We start from the raw sequence: 15,848 nt of genomic DNA on the forward strand, positions 1-15,848 counted from the left end.
TAAATCAAAGAAAAGAATATCTCATTATTTCTGCCATACTTATATTAGCTTATGTTTGATCATTTACAATGGGATTGACACTGTGCTAAACACTTTAAATAAAACTTTTTATTTAGTCCTCATTATAACTCTATAAAATAAGTACCTCGTATTTTAGATAAAGAAACTGAGACTTAGGACATGTATAATTGTCCCAAGGTCATACATAAAATGATGGTCTTGCTTCAGACTGGCAGTTTGACTTCAGAACTTGGTATTTTCATCATATGTGGGAAAGGAGGTCACATGCGCGCGTGCGCACACACAAACACACACACACACACTTAAGAAGAGAAAAAAAAAAAAAAAGAACAACAAATCTTATTATAGTCGTGTTCTGGACATACAGACCAAGTGTGAAAGTGTTACGAAGCAGCGAAAGAAGATGTGGTTGTTTCAATTCTCATCCAAGTCCGTCGCCACTTCAAGAGCAGCGGAGCATGGAAACAGATCTGGCAGCCCTCATGAAAGTTGCAGATTCTTGCTGTTTTCTAGTGAAACCAAAAATTGGTCACTCAGATTTAAATTTAACCTCAGAAATGCAATCAATATACTTTCTTTTCAAACATATGTACATATTAGCCTTACTTTATTTTGACAATGTGAATTTTGTATGTTTTCCTGTCATTCGACCTATAAAAAATTTCTGACTGATTCTCAAGTTGTGAAGACCTCCAACCTCAGGTAGCTTTAAAAGCAAAACTAGCTTCAAAACGCAAAATCTGTTCTCTTAACTGAAAGGATTTAAATTACACTGTGGATAAGATGCGGTAAGCAAAGCAGCTAAAACAGTGTGCTATTTCGGAGGTAAATGGACTGAAGCAGATGGAGGGGGACGAGGGGTGCTTTCCTAGAAGCGCAGTGTCTGTGTGTCACCAGCTGTTGCTGGGAGATAATGTGCAATGGCAAGTGATGTATAGGAAGAAATCCGAACGCAGTTAGTCCTCTGCTTTGGACTGTTAGGAGAAAGAGCCTCTACTCGAGTTCTTTTAATTGAAGGTGAAGGCTGGAATCTGCGATGCCCACTGGAAATGACACTTCCTTATTTGATTGAAATGTAAAACAGGACTCCAAAATCGCCCATTTTATTCCACAGTGGGATTCAGCTAAAGCTGAATTCATGGAGGGAGCGAGCCACACGGGGGTTTTGGGGGTGGGAGAGGGTAATGAGTGGAAGGTAAGGTAGAATATGTTCTTAATCATGCTGTATAGCCAGTAAACATTTTTGTCATTTTAAGTTTAAATTAGAACTTGTTAGTTTCAATGTTGTTATTCAAATATACAGAGGAAAAAAGCACCATTTAAACCACGATTGCCTGATTGTGCTTTTTAGGAGGAGTCTGATTTCTACATTAATTGATTCCTTTATTATTAAAGACAAAATGTCAAGGCATGATGCAGATGGCCAAAATAGGACTGCATTTATCTGGGAGTTATATATTTTCACAGTGGCTGTTTAAAAGAAGGTCTGTAATACAGGGAAGTTAGAAAAGATATGATTAGGACATGAAGAAAAGGTGGTAAAGGTGGTAAAGAAGCCAAAATAAAGAGAAGAAGCCTGAGGACAAGTGAAAGACAGCAGTTGAATATTTGAATACTTACGTGATATTTTCATCAGGCAGCGCCTTGAAGGTCACCTCTGGAAGATGGGTGAATTACACATGTTGGAAGCAGACTATAGAATAGTAGCCAGCAGTCACAAGCAAGGGATTTTATATGCGCACACAAGTGTGGATGGGTCTTAACAACTGTGTGCTAAGTGAAAAAACTATATGATTTATAATAATACATAAAAAATAAAATTTCCTGTAAGTTATAATATATGCATGCAAAAATTATATTTTGTGATTTTTCAGTGAAATAAAAGATATGTTGAATACATCAAAGTGATCACGGAGTGAGGCAAAGGGGTTTATGAAGACAAAGTATAAAAGGAATGAATAATCAAGCTTGAGATGACCCAAGACCTATGATGGACATTCATTTTCTCACAGTTTTGGAGGCTAGACATCCATCATTAAGGGGCCAGCAAATTTAGTTTCTGGTGAAGACTGTCTTCTTAGGTTGTAGCCCTCCCCTCCTCACTGTGTCCTCACATGGCCTTTCCTTCGTCTTCCTTCAGAGAGAGAGAGATCTTTGGTGTTTCTTCCTCTTCTTTTATGACAGCAATTTTATCATGTTAGGGCCACATTTATGACCTCATTTAACCTTAATTACTTCCTCAAAAGGGATTACTGTATAGTAACAATGAAGAAAAAACTATCTGCACTGGAGGAAGACTTATTGCTTTCTTCAGCATTACGATATAGTTTATTTAAACCAGACTATGATAATATAGAGAAGGAAATGAGGTAGCAGCTCGCAGAATCTCTGTGGATTTACAGATGCAAACTGGCTGCAAGGGACTCCTTGAACCCACACACACTTCAGTAACAGATGAGTCAGTTGCATGTGCACAGACAACGTAAGACAAGAGACATTTCACAGGTTTTTGTTTTGTGTTGCTGTTTTAAACATAATGTAGGTTACAACTTTATATTTTATTTTAAAATTTTTAATGTTTATTTTTGAGAGAGAGAGAGTATGAGCAATGGAGGGGCAGACAGAGAGGGAGACATAGAACTGGGAGTGGGTTCCAGCCTCTAGGCTGTCAGCGCAGAGCCTGATGCGGAGCTCCAATTCACGAACTGTGAGATCATGACCTGAGCCAAAGTTGGAGGCTTACCCAACTTAAAATAAAACTTTATTTTATTTTAAATAAAAATAAAAACATTTTATTAAAAAATAAAAATGTATTTTTAAATATAAAAATAAAACTTCTTGTAAATTATAATATATGCATGCAAAACTTTTATTTTACGATTCAGTGAAATAAATGATAGGTTTAACACATCAAAGTGATCAAAGGGTCACCCAGGCACTCTTCACTTACATTTTTTAAAAAAATTTTTAATGCTTATTTATTTTGAGGGAGAGAAAGGGAGAGAGGGCAGTGGAGGGGCAGAGAGAGAGGGAGACCCAGAACTGGAAGTGGGAGCACTTCACATTTTGAAGGACTACTCTCCATACTTTGTGACAATGATTGAGGATATAATGGGTCTTAGCCATTGGAATGAGATTGGGAAGACAGAAGATAGGGATCCATCATCTCTTCTGGCAGTGGCAAATAGCTATTTGGGGAAACAGCGGGTCTAGGATTTTCAGCAGTTTCAGATCACCTGCTTTCATGCTAGAAGCAATTGGGTTCATCAGTGGTGAATCCCTGTTATTTTGGCATTTTCTAATCCCTTCTCAATCAGAAGTCAGCTTTTCATAAATTTTATAAGCATGTAATTTATAATATTAAATCCCTTTTTGGTAAGATATCTTGACTCTTTTCTGTTTCCTGGTTGCTTATTGAGTAATCATAGTAATCATTTACTAGGAACATTCCAAATCCTCTGTTAATAGATTAAAAATAAAATCTGGTTGCTCAGCATTTAATTAAAGCCAAGCTTCTATTTATATTTAAGGTTTTATGACCTATAACACTTTAAGTGGAATCTCATCTTGATAATTTTAACCAATGGTAATAGAGTTATTGAAAATATGTCCAAATTATAGAAGAGTTAAGCATTTGAAAGCTATAATTAAAGCAAGTTGAACTCAATTTTATAATACATTTATTAAAATATCAGTGAATTTATTTCAAATATTAAAGAACAAACAAAAGAATTTGGAAAATATTGAGCAATGGGGCTTAAAATGATATTTTTAACTCCTAAAGAATTTATTTTTTAAAAGTATTTATATACTAATTTATTTTTGTTCTTTTTTAGTGTTTTTCCCTCACCACATTGTCCTTTCAGAAGAAAAGAATTAAGTGTAAGTAAAAATATGGCATGGGTTTAACTGGTAAGGAAAAGCTGAAGTGCCTTGCTCTATTATGATATTATTTAGATTACTTATATATTCAAAAAATATCTTTAAGAACATTTTTCATGTATATAAGTCTTTAATCCCTTTTTAGATTATTTTTCCCTCCTTCTAGACTGCTTTTTGATTAGGGTTATGTTTTTTCCCAATTATTCACTTTTCACTTTCTTGATCCTGATCCATCATGCTATGCATTACTATCTTGCTTTCTTTATTTTTCTTTCTTTTTTTTTTTTTTTTTAAAGAATTACATTGCATACTTTTATTTCAGGTGAATTCTATAAAAATGTATAATGAAAATTCCATAATAATGGTGGTTTTTTTTTAAATGTTTTTGTTGTGTTTATAAAATTCTGGTTTAAGGAAACTCCCATGTTACATTGAGGTATCAAGCTCAGGAGAGCCTCTTTGATCAGTTTAACCCAGAATCTTTTTTTTTCCCAGTTTCATTGAGATATGATTGATGTACTTGCTTATATAAGTTTAAGCTATAAAATATAATGATTTGACTTACATACATTGTGAAATGATTACCTCAGTAAGACTAGTTACCACTAGCATTTTTTAATGGATGACTGGGCCAACAGATTTTTCATTGACTAATTCCCATAAGTACACTGAAATACAGAGGCTTTTGGGGCACCTGGACGGCTCAGTTGGTTAAGCCTCCAACTCCAGCTCAGGTCATGATCTCACAGTTGGTGGGTTCAAGCCCCAAATTGGGCTCTGGGCTGACAGCTCAGGGCTTGGAGCCTGCTTTGGGTTTTATGTCTTCCCCCTGTCCCTCCCCTACTCACTCTCTGTCTTTCTCTCTTCCTCAAAAATAAATAAACAGTTAAGAAAATAATAAAAAATAAATACAGAGGCTTTTACTTCTCCTGCTTCTTGTTTGTTTTAGTTGGCTAGGACTGGCATAACAAAGTAACACAAACTTGTGGCTTTAATAACATATATTTATTTTTCATAGTTCTAAAGGCTAGAAGTCCAGGATCATGATTTTGGCAGTTATTTCTTTGAAGTCTTCCCACTTGCCTGGTACATGGCAGTTTTCTTCTGGTGTCTATATGATGTCTCTGTATCTTCCTCTCTGTGTCCTAATCTCCTCTCTTTATATGGATACTAGGCATATTGGATGAGAATCCACCCTAACAGTCCCATTTTAATTTAATTACCTGCTTAATAGATTTATTACCAATATTCACATTTCAAAGTGCTAAGGACTAGAACTTCAAAATATGAACTTTGGTGGAACATAATTCAGCCCTTAACATGTCTACTTACTGATGGTTAGCGAGCACCACCATCACCCCCCTAAGTTTAGAAATAGTAACTGTAGTGGAATCACAGCCTCTATTAAACTATAACCAAAGGTGGAAGATAGGTGACCATGTATACATTATAAGTTCTAATAGGTAGAGATAAAAAAAAGGGTTTTGATTTACCTAACACATATAAACTTCATCATGCAAGACAAAAATAATAAGAAAAAAATTCTAGAAAATGTGAAGTGTTTTAGCACAATAATTCAAACACATTTGAAGAGAAAAAAAACTTTTATGCACAAATGTGACTTCCTAAATATATACTATGAATAATCATTTATATATTTCCAGAGTGTAGAAAGGGAAAAATATTTAAAGTAATTAATACTTTAATTTTTTATAAGATGAGTCACAGTTTATTTTAAAATTTAAAAAGTACTGTTTCTGGTTTTCAAATTGATACTTTAGAATAAGGATATGTAGTTACTAAATATAGCAGCTTGATTTTGTTTCTGAAAAGTTACTTCTCAGTTTCAATGAGATACACAATTCTGAGAATGATTCGAATACAACAAAGCTCTTGCAGAGTTTCATGGTTATTATAGGTCTTTGACATTGCTGGAAACAGCAAGTGAGGATTTAGATAATTTTCTATGGCAGCAAGTAGGTATAAAAATTTTAAAAAAAGGTATGGAAGTCACTGACAAACTAGATGAGTTGTTTCACTTTTAATTAACACTCAATAGCAAATTTTGTGAAATTCTTGAATATTTTCAATATTAAATTTTATTTTTTGAAAGTTTCAAAATTTCTTAATTATTTTGTTATTATTACCCATCTGTATTTCATTCTTCCCTTTGTTCCTTCTTGTATGTTTTGACTTACATCCTGGAAAAAAGGGAGAAAATGAATTGGCAATGTTTGTTGAATATTATTTAAGACATGTTGATATAAAGTCATTATCAATTGTCCTTGATGTTTCCAACCATGTTTTAAAAGATATTTTAAAGTTTATCAGTGCTTACTGTATTCAAGAAATGGAAAATTCTTTCCTTTAAAAAAGGCTTGTACTCATTAAAATTAATAATTTTATGGCCACCTGGGTGGCTCAGGTGGTTAAGCCTCTGACTTCGGCTCAGGTCATTATCTCACAGTTCATGAGTTCTGACAGCTCAGAGCCTAGAGCCTGTCTCAGATTTCTGTGTCTCCCTCTCTTTCTGCCTCTCCCCTGTTCATGCTCTATCTGTTTCTGTATCTCAAAACATAAATAAATGTTAAAAATTTTTAATTAATAATTTTATAAAGTAATTTTGTATCATTTGCTGGATTTGTAAATTTGATGATTCTTAAGATTCATACAACTAAATAAATAAACACGATATCTAAAAGCATTTTGTAGAGGGGCTCCTGGGTGGCCCAGTCAGTTGAAAGACTGACTTTGGCTCAGATTATGATCTCATGGTTCATGAGTTTGAGCCCCACATCCACATCCTGTTGGTTGCTGTCAGAACAGAGCCCACTTTGGATCCTCTGTCCTTCTCTCTCTCTCTCTCTCTCTCTCTGTGTCCCTCCCTTGCTCGAGCTCTCTTTCCCAAAAAGAAATTTTAAAAAAACAGTAAAAAAAATTAAAAAGTATCTGTAAACTTTTGTTTGCACAATATCTGGGTTTTACATTTTGACAAAATTATATTTCCCTAGAATGTAACTTACTGCATGGTAGAAGATTTCAGACATATTTAATTGCACTGAATAATGAATGTTAATCAAGAGTGCTGATATTATGTAAATATAAGTGGTTTATATCTGTTGATGACAGATATCTAGGAAATAAAAGAATCATAAGAGGACTAATGAGGAAAAACAAGGAAAATATATACAGCTGGGACATTTTATTTTTTTATTTTTATTTACTTTTATTTATTTATTTTATTTGAGAGAAGAGAGAGAGCAGGGGAGGGGCAGAGAGTGAAGGAAAGAGAATCTTAATTTAAGCAGGCTCTGAAAGCAAGAAGTCCCACCTGGAGTTCTATCTCATGATGGTGAGATGGTGACTTGAGCCAAAATCAGAAATCCAACATTCAACTGACACCCCAAAGTCATTTTAAAATAAGAAAATGTGAAATAATGCAGTAAATTTTCTAAACTTCACAATATTTTGAACTCTGGCTAATCTAATATTTTCAATATTGGAATCTCTGTAATGCTTTTGGGTTCATCAGATCGGACATGATTTTTTTGGAATGTTTTATTTATTTTTGAGAGCTCACAGCGTGAGCAGGGGAGGGTGAGAGAGGGAGACACAGAATCTGAAGACAGGCTCCAGGCTCTGTCTGTGCTGTCAGCACAGAGCCCAACGTGGGGCTTGAACCCACGAACTGTGACATAATGACGTGAGCCGAAGTCCGACGCTTAACCAACTGAGCCGCCCAGGCGCCCCAGATCAGACATGATTTAACTATCAACAGAGTTTCTTTAAACTATTGGTTATCCTTCTGCCAAAGTGGAAAGATGGCATAGGCAAAACAAGGAAGATCTTTGTTCTGGGCCTCTCCATCACAATCACCACCTAGGACCTGTTCCCTATCTTTTCACCACATACTCTGTGCCATGGTCATATTGTGTTATACTGAGCTGCATGTACATCTATTTCCAATAGTGGGAGTGTTTTTCAGTTTAAATGACAATGTGAAAATTTTAGCTCCCTGTAACAGTCTTGAAATATCAACATCATAACTACTATGGGAAAAACATATATAGATAATATCAAATTTATGGTAATAAAAAAGTGATCAATTTAACAAGCAAAGGGTCAATTACTATAGAGAATTTAGAGAAGGAAAAGTGGTTTTGATACTAAAACAGGGAATACTGCTTGAGAGGCAGTATTTCAGGTGGGCCTTATACATGAAATTCATTAATTTTCAGGGTGGAATTTTAGATATGGATTACTTGTTTTAGCTACCATTTGTCATTTTCATATTCTAGCCTTAAAGAAAAAAAATAGCAGCATGTCAGCTAGCCTTTATAAAATATGGTAATACATGGACAAGAAGATGGAATTTTCCTTTCATATTGTTTCCTCAGGTTATTATGATGATGTAATTTCAGAAACAATTTCCAATAAAACCATTCAGTGCAATTTTATAAATTTGTGATAATGAGGCATAATTTCCACTAAATTGCATTACGAGGTCAATAATATTACTTGATATGCTGTAAATACAGGTTCAGATACAGGGAGCATATTAATTCTCAGAAAATTCATTCCTGATGTTGAGCTAAAGAGTAAAAACGCCGATACAAAATTAATGTGCAAAAATCTGTTGCATTTCTATACACTAATAGTGAAGTAGCAGAAGGAAAAATTAAGAAAACAGTTTCATTTAGATTTGCATCAAAAAGATGCAGTGTATTTTATATACCTAGGAATAAACTTAACCAAAAAGGTAAAAGATCTGTGCTCCAGAAACTATAAAACACTGATGGAAGAAATTAAAGATGACACAAACATATGATAAGATATTCCATGCTCATGGTTTGGAAGAACCAATATTGTTAAAATGTTCTTTTAAAAAGTCAAAATATGGGGCACCTGGCTGGCTCAGTCAGTAGAGCGTCTGACTTTAGCTCAGGTCATGATCTCACAGTTCCTGAGTTCAAGCCCTGTGATGGGCTCCTTGCTGACAACTCAGAACCTGGAGCCTGCTTCAGATTCTGTATCTCCCTTTCTCTCTGTTCTTTGCTCATTCTCTGTCCCTGTCTCTCCCTCAAAAATAAATAAACATTAAAAACTTTTTAAAAAAGCAAAAATGGAATAGAGTTGAAATTAAAAAAAAAATTTTTTTTTTATTGTTTTATTTCTGAGAGACAGAGAGAGACAGCGTGACCAGGGGAGGGTCAGAGAGAGAGGGAGACACAGAATCCGAAACAGGCTCCAGGCTCTGAGCGGGCAGTCAGCACAGAGGCCGAGGCGGGGCTCGAACCCAAGAACCGTGAGATCATGACCTTAGCCAAAGTCGGACGCTTAACCGATGGAGCCACCCAGGGGCCCCTAGAGTTGAAATTTTTTATTACTGTTGTTGTTGTTTCATACATCTTTTAGTAACAGTTGTTCATTTTGAAACACTATGTGACTAGCACATGTCCATAAGTGAACATTCTGTGATGAGGACATGTTTGACATTTCTATTCATTTTCTAAATGGCAACTGGAGCTCCTGGGTGCTTCCGTCGGTTAAGCGTCCGACTTTGCCTGGGGTCATGATCTCGCGGGTTCGTGGGTTCGAGCCACGCCTCGGGCTCTGTGCTGACAGCTCAGAGCCTGGAGCCTGTCTTCAAATTCTGTGTCTCCCTCTCTCTCACCTTCCCCTCCTCATCCTGTCTGTCTCTCTCTCTCATTCTCTCTCTCTCTCTCAGAAACAAATTTTAAAAAAATTAAAGAAAAATAAAAAAATAAATAAATGGCAACTAAGATGTGAAAATTAGATGTTTCTTAGAAAAGAGTCTCTCTCCCTCTCTCTCTCTATATATAAATGTATGTATATATCATATTTACAGGATGCTGCTAAGAGTTATCACTTCTTCAGAAGTAAATGTGATCATTTTTTGCCTGCTCATTTGGACATTTGAATAAGGAAAAGACTGCTGTACCGAAGACTGTTTAGAATTATGAAATAAAACTTACTTCATCCTTTGAGCTTGCAAGCATGATTTTCACATGCAATCTTTTTTTTCTTTCACTTTTAAGTGATACCCATTTTAAAAAAAAATTATTGTTGACACACAATGCTACTTTACTTTCAGGTGTGCGACATAGTAATTGGACGATTCTGCACCTTGTGCACCCATGCAATCTTTATACAGTGGGTTTTTACTGAGTGGTAAAAGTTATTGATGTACCTTGATACCTCTATAGATATCCACAGATATGCCAAATCTGTAGGTACGTCAACCCTTTTAAATTAATGTTTGAAAAAATTTTTGTAACAATTCCAGAAACATAATATTATAATGTTCACTAGCAACTGGAATACTGAATTAAGTGTGGGATAATTAAATGGTACACCAAATTATTTTTAAAAAATCAAGTATTATATAAAATAAGTACTGTCCTTAAATTGCTGTGAAAAAAAGCTCTGAAACAGAGGGTAAGTTGAAAACAATATGCTCCAGTGCATCTCCTAGATGTCTGCTGGACCATGCAAAACCTTTTCTTAGTGAATATATAAATGAGCAAAGTCAGGAAATAAACTATTCTACTCAGTGCCAGAGTGCTCAAGAACAACCATGTGGAGAATGCAATGAAACAGAATCCAATTTAATTTCTTCAGCTGAGTTGCAAATAAAATACTTTTTCCAAGTGTATGCCTCCAAACAGAAAGCCCAACAGCCTTTTCTTTAGTTGACTTTGCTTAGTGCATATTATCTGTAGCTTTCCTCACTTTATATCTAGCATCTCACACTGGATTTACAATCTCTCAAGTAGGCTGTAGTTTTGTTTATCTGGAGTACTTATAAAATTGTGAATTGAGTAGGTGTTCTATATGTATCTGTCAATTTTGTGTGGAGTAAGAAAATCACATTTCTACTTTATCTGAATGGAATATTTTTCTATGATTAAAAACAAAAACAAGTAAGCCACATTAGAAAATGAATGGTATTATGCATAAAAACCAAGTGAGGTGTTTTTTTTAAGATTCAAGTATATTTTTATGACCTATTTAATTCTTTAAGTCTGTGATTTGGCTAAGAAATAATTATCCAGTGTTGTCTATATTTCACTCCTATAGTACCATTTGATTCAAAAGTCTGTTTTCTTGAATTAAGCATTCAATGCACACTCCAACTCCTGCAAATGATGAGTAGATTTTTTTTTTTTTTGGCAAGCTTGCCTAGGTAGTTTTAAAAATGAATCCAGCCATTGACTGGTGTGTTTTAATTGCTATAATTTGAATAATTAATTCTATGTTTAGAAAATGAGTTCAAGGTGGTGTGTGATTAACCATGTTTAATGAAGTCATTACCTGATTAAAAGGCATTTCATGCCCATGACTGATTATATCCAAATGCTAATCAATTTGATTTAAATTGTCTCTATATATTTGAATTTGTTACAGTTTTGTGTTATACCTACTGTGATGAAAACTACATCGATACTCTATTATGGATTATTGTCTGTACTTGTGGACTTACTATTTCTAGAAGTATAGTATAGGAAACAGTGCTTCACTTCCACTAGCAACAACATCTGCAGAAAATGTTCTTGGCTTAGGAAGTGATTTCATTTCGGAATGTAGAGCTGTTAATAAAAGGGACTAGTTTGATTAAGAAGCGAGCTCTTTAGTGATAAATGAGATGGCTGAATTTCTGAGGAGGTTTCTCATATATTAACTCTAGCTCTTACTCGTCAAAGACAGAACATGTCAAACTTTCCATGTGGCCTTGAGAAAGTGAATGATTTTAAAGAAAAGACATTTGAAGCATTTTTAATAATAGATCTCAAGAGTGTGAAGAGATTTTTTAGAGGACAAGCACCAGCTGTTTTTCTTCTACACTGAGCACAGCACAAGAGAAAATGCAATTAAACTAAGAAATGAAGTATTTTGGGTCTTAGGATTGCTTTGAAAGTATAAATTAACTCTGTTGTGTGTTAAAATGCATTGCTGAGGTTAGTCTGTGAAACTCCTTTGTAGAGAATTTTATTTTTTTTATTTAAAAAAAATTTTTTTAAATGATTTTGTTTGTTTCTGAGAGAGAGAGGCAGTGTGAGCAGGGGAGGGTCAGAGAGACAGGGAGACACAGAATCTGAAGCAGGCTCCAGGCTCTGAGCTGTCAGCACACAGCCCGACGTGGGGCTTGAACCCACAAACTGTGAGATCATGACCTGAGCCCAAGTCGGACGCTTAGCTGACTGAGCCACCCAGGCGCCCCTAGAGAATTTCAAAAGACGCATAATTTCTCATGTGATTTCGTTATATTACATGACTTCCTGCCTGAAGTGGTCAATAGCTTTCCAAAGTTGCTTCCTTCAGCTAGCAATCTTTTAGTGCTAGAGGACACCATTTTCATATTTCCAGTACAAGTCAGGTTTCAAAAAACGAGCCATTGTTTACACTATAAATTCAGGTGTACGGATTATGATCTTTGACATCTACATACATATACACATGTATACATGTGTGATTCAGTGTTCTTCCACTATACTTCACAAAATGTGTTTTATTCTGCAAATGTTCACATCTGAGGATAATAGGTTTTTCAATGGTTATTAAGAAACTGTTGCTGATGGACAAAGAACAAATATATTTTCAAGAGAAATATGCTTTGGGCTTGTTGTATAATGCATGTGAAGACTCCACAAATGTATGATCAGATCAAGGTTTCTCAGTTTTGACACTATTGACATTTTGGGCTGGATAATTGGTTTTGGTGAGGAACTTCCCTGTGCATGCTACAATGGTTAGCAACATCCCTGATCTCTATCCAGTTTATACCAGTAGCATCCCTCTTGTAAATCATAATAATAAAAAAACGACTCCGGACATTGTCAAATGTTGAAATGTTGTCTGAAGGGTGGGGAACATGGTGGCAGTAGTGATGACAAAAGTGCTCTCAGATGAAAGCCAGTGAGGTAGATAATGACAAGTCTATATCAGCACTGGTTTTGATGATATTTACAAACATAAACCGATGATCGGCATTTATTGTATGAGAATTAACATAAGACAATGAAAATAATATAGTCTCTAGCATATAAGCTCACTCAAGAAATGCTTTTGTAAATGGAATAAATGGATATCTTAACATTAAAATGAATACGTGAAGTAGAAGAAAAGTAAAAATTACAGTGAATACTACAATCTGAAAGATAGTTCTTAAAAGATACTGATAAAGTTTGTATGTATCACACTGTTCAACTCCAAAATGGATCGTCTTATGTTCATAAAGGCATCAACATAAGATATGTAAACAAAGCCAAATCGAATTTAATTTTCAAATTTCTCTAAGCTTTGTAAATTTTCCAGATATTTAAAAATAGCCAAAAGTAATTGAATTTTTTACCATGCTTTACATTTCAACTCATAAGCAATTTTAATACATTTTTACAGTCATGATAAAGTTGATTTTCTTTTCTCCCTTTTCCTTGATTATTCTTTGCTTGGCAGTGGCTACCAGTAATGTGAAGTACACGGATGTGACTGATAACAGGAAGGAACATTGATTCATGATCATACATCTGCCAGCTCATTTTTTAAAACCACATTTTTTTCCACCTAGGAGTCTAGGCTTCTACATTTCTAAGAATAGCTTTCTTAATACTGTAGAGAAGATGATATTAGTGATTCTTAAAATGACGAAAGCTGATATTCTCACAGGTTGAACTTCATTATGCTAAGAGGATTTTTTCCTTTATGAAAATGTGCATTACCTAGGAAGTATCTCAATTTTTAAAAATGAAAGACAATTAAAAGTATTTAAAGTCATCTTTAATTCATCATTCATCTTGGTTGTCACTGCCTTCACATTTGAGACCACCATACATCAGCCATCCTTAGTGAGCTCACCTTGATGGTGAGATCAGACAAGCCATGGGAACCTTATACAATCACCAGTACAAAATCACGAGCTAAGTAAACATTGATTGAAGGTAACATGTTTTGAGATGGTTTATTACACTGTGAAAGCTGGCTATATATAATGCCCTAAATAGCAAACTATAGTAAAATTAAATGTGTACATTATTGTTTTGATTAAGAATTATTATATTTTTAATCGAGACTGATAAAAATAATTGAACCTCCCAATAATGTGTCACTTATTTATAATTTAAGCAATCTTAATATAGAAACTAATACTCTATATTAATTAATAGAGAATTATTAGTTAGAATATTATTACTCTATATTATTAAAATATACTCTATATTATTAATAATACTCTACATTATTAATATATTAATATAAATATATTCTATATTATTAATATAGAAGTATTCATTAATACTTAATGGAATTACAATTCTCAGAAAACTACATAATTCCACTAGACCTAAAAAATTAACTATCCCAAAAGAAGCACATTAATTTCTATAGAATTAATAACTACAGTATAAGTAGGTATGTACACACACTACTATGAAATATAGTCAATATTTATTAATATTAACTTATTCAGGTATAGCAGGGATCTATGAATATTAAAATTTTTTATATTAATCAGTGTTGTTTTGCAAAACTTTATAAATTTAGAATGACTATTGTATAACATAGTTTGATAACTCAAATATTTTCTGCTCCACTTAAAATAATCAAACTGGGGTCACCTGGGTGGCTCAGTCTGTTAAGCATCTGACTTTGGCTCAGTTTGTGGGTTCGAACCCTGCATCAGGCTCTGTGCTGACAGCCAGCTCAGAGCCTGGAGCTGGTTCGGATTCTGTGTCTCCTTCTCTCTCTGACCCTCCCCTGCTTGCTCTCTCTCTCTATTTCTCTCTCTCTCTCTCTCAGAAATAAACAAAACATTAAAAAAAAATAATCAAACTGGTATTTGTTCTTGTTGTTTGTTTGTTCACAAGTACTTAAAAAGCCAGAAATATTTAAGCCAATAAAACAGGCTGAGGATCATTTGGAAATCCTGTCGCTATATATAAGTAAAAGAAATACATGTATGTATGTTTATTCTTGAAACTATAGAAATATATAATTGAAGCACTTTAAAATCCAAGAATGTTATTTCTTTATAAAATTTGAAATAGACTTATTATTAATAAATAGACATTATAACACATTGACAGATGTACCTCCTTTATCATCCCTTCATAATATTTAGAGTCTTAGGCTTTTGTAAAAGTATAACAGTAATTAACTTCATAAGATATTTAAAAGGCATGGTATAAAAAAGCAAGATTTCAATTCATTTGGCTTTTAAAAAATTAAATTAAGGCAGTACAAAGCAATATAAAGTATATACTTACTCAGTATAATGAAGGAAAAATCTTATTAATAATGTCTATACAGTAGTGAAAGAAAGAAAATGTCCTAAGAATTAAGTCAAAAATATATTCTCATGGAGTAGAAAATATTCTTTTTTATTAATAAATTTTATGTTTTAGATCAGTTCTATTTTTTTTTTAGATTGGTGTTAGATACACAGCAAAACTGAGCAGAAAGTATCCATAACCCTATGTTTTTAGAATCAACATCCAGCATCAGAGCCGTACATTTGTTACAACTGATGAACAGTCGTTCTGTTCTGTCAGTTCTGCTCTGATCTGTCAGCTCAGAGCGGGATGCAGGGCTCAGACTCATGAACCACAGGATCATGACCTGAAGCGAAGTTGGACACTTAATGGACTGAGCCACCCAGTGCCCCATATTATTATGCTTCCTTTTGTTGCATTTCATAGGCATTGCATTTTTTTTTTTTTTTTTTACAAATTAAAGGCTTGTGGCAATCCCGTGTCAAGCAAGCCTATCTGTACCATTTTTCCAACAGCACTTGCTGACCTCATGTCTCTATGTCACATTGTCATGTCACGTTGTCATGTCACGTTGCCATGTTTTGGTAATTTTTACATTTTGAACTTTTTTGCTATGATCATATTTGCTATGGTGGTTGGTGATCAGTAATGTTTGAT

This window comes from Hyaena hyaena, unplaced genomic scaffold (genome assembly GCF_003009895.1).
Source record: "Hyaena hyaena isolate Hyena2069 unplaced genomic scaffold, ASM300989v1 scaffold_24, whole genome shotgun sequence".
Taxonomy (NCBI): Eukaryota; Metazoa; Chordata; class Mammalia; order Carnivora; family Hyaenidae; genus Hyaena; species Hyaena hyaena.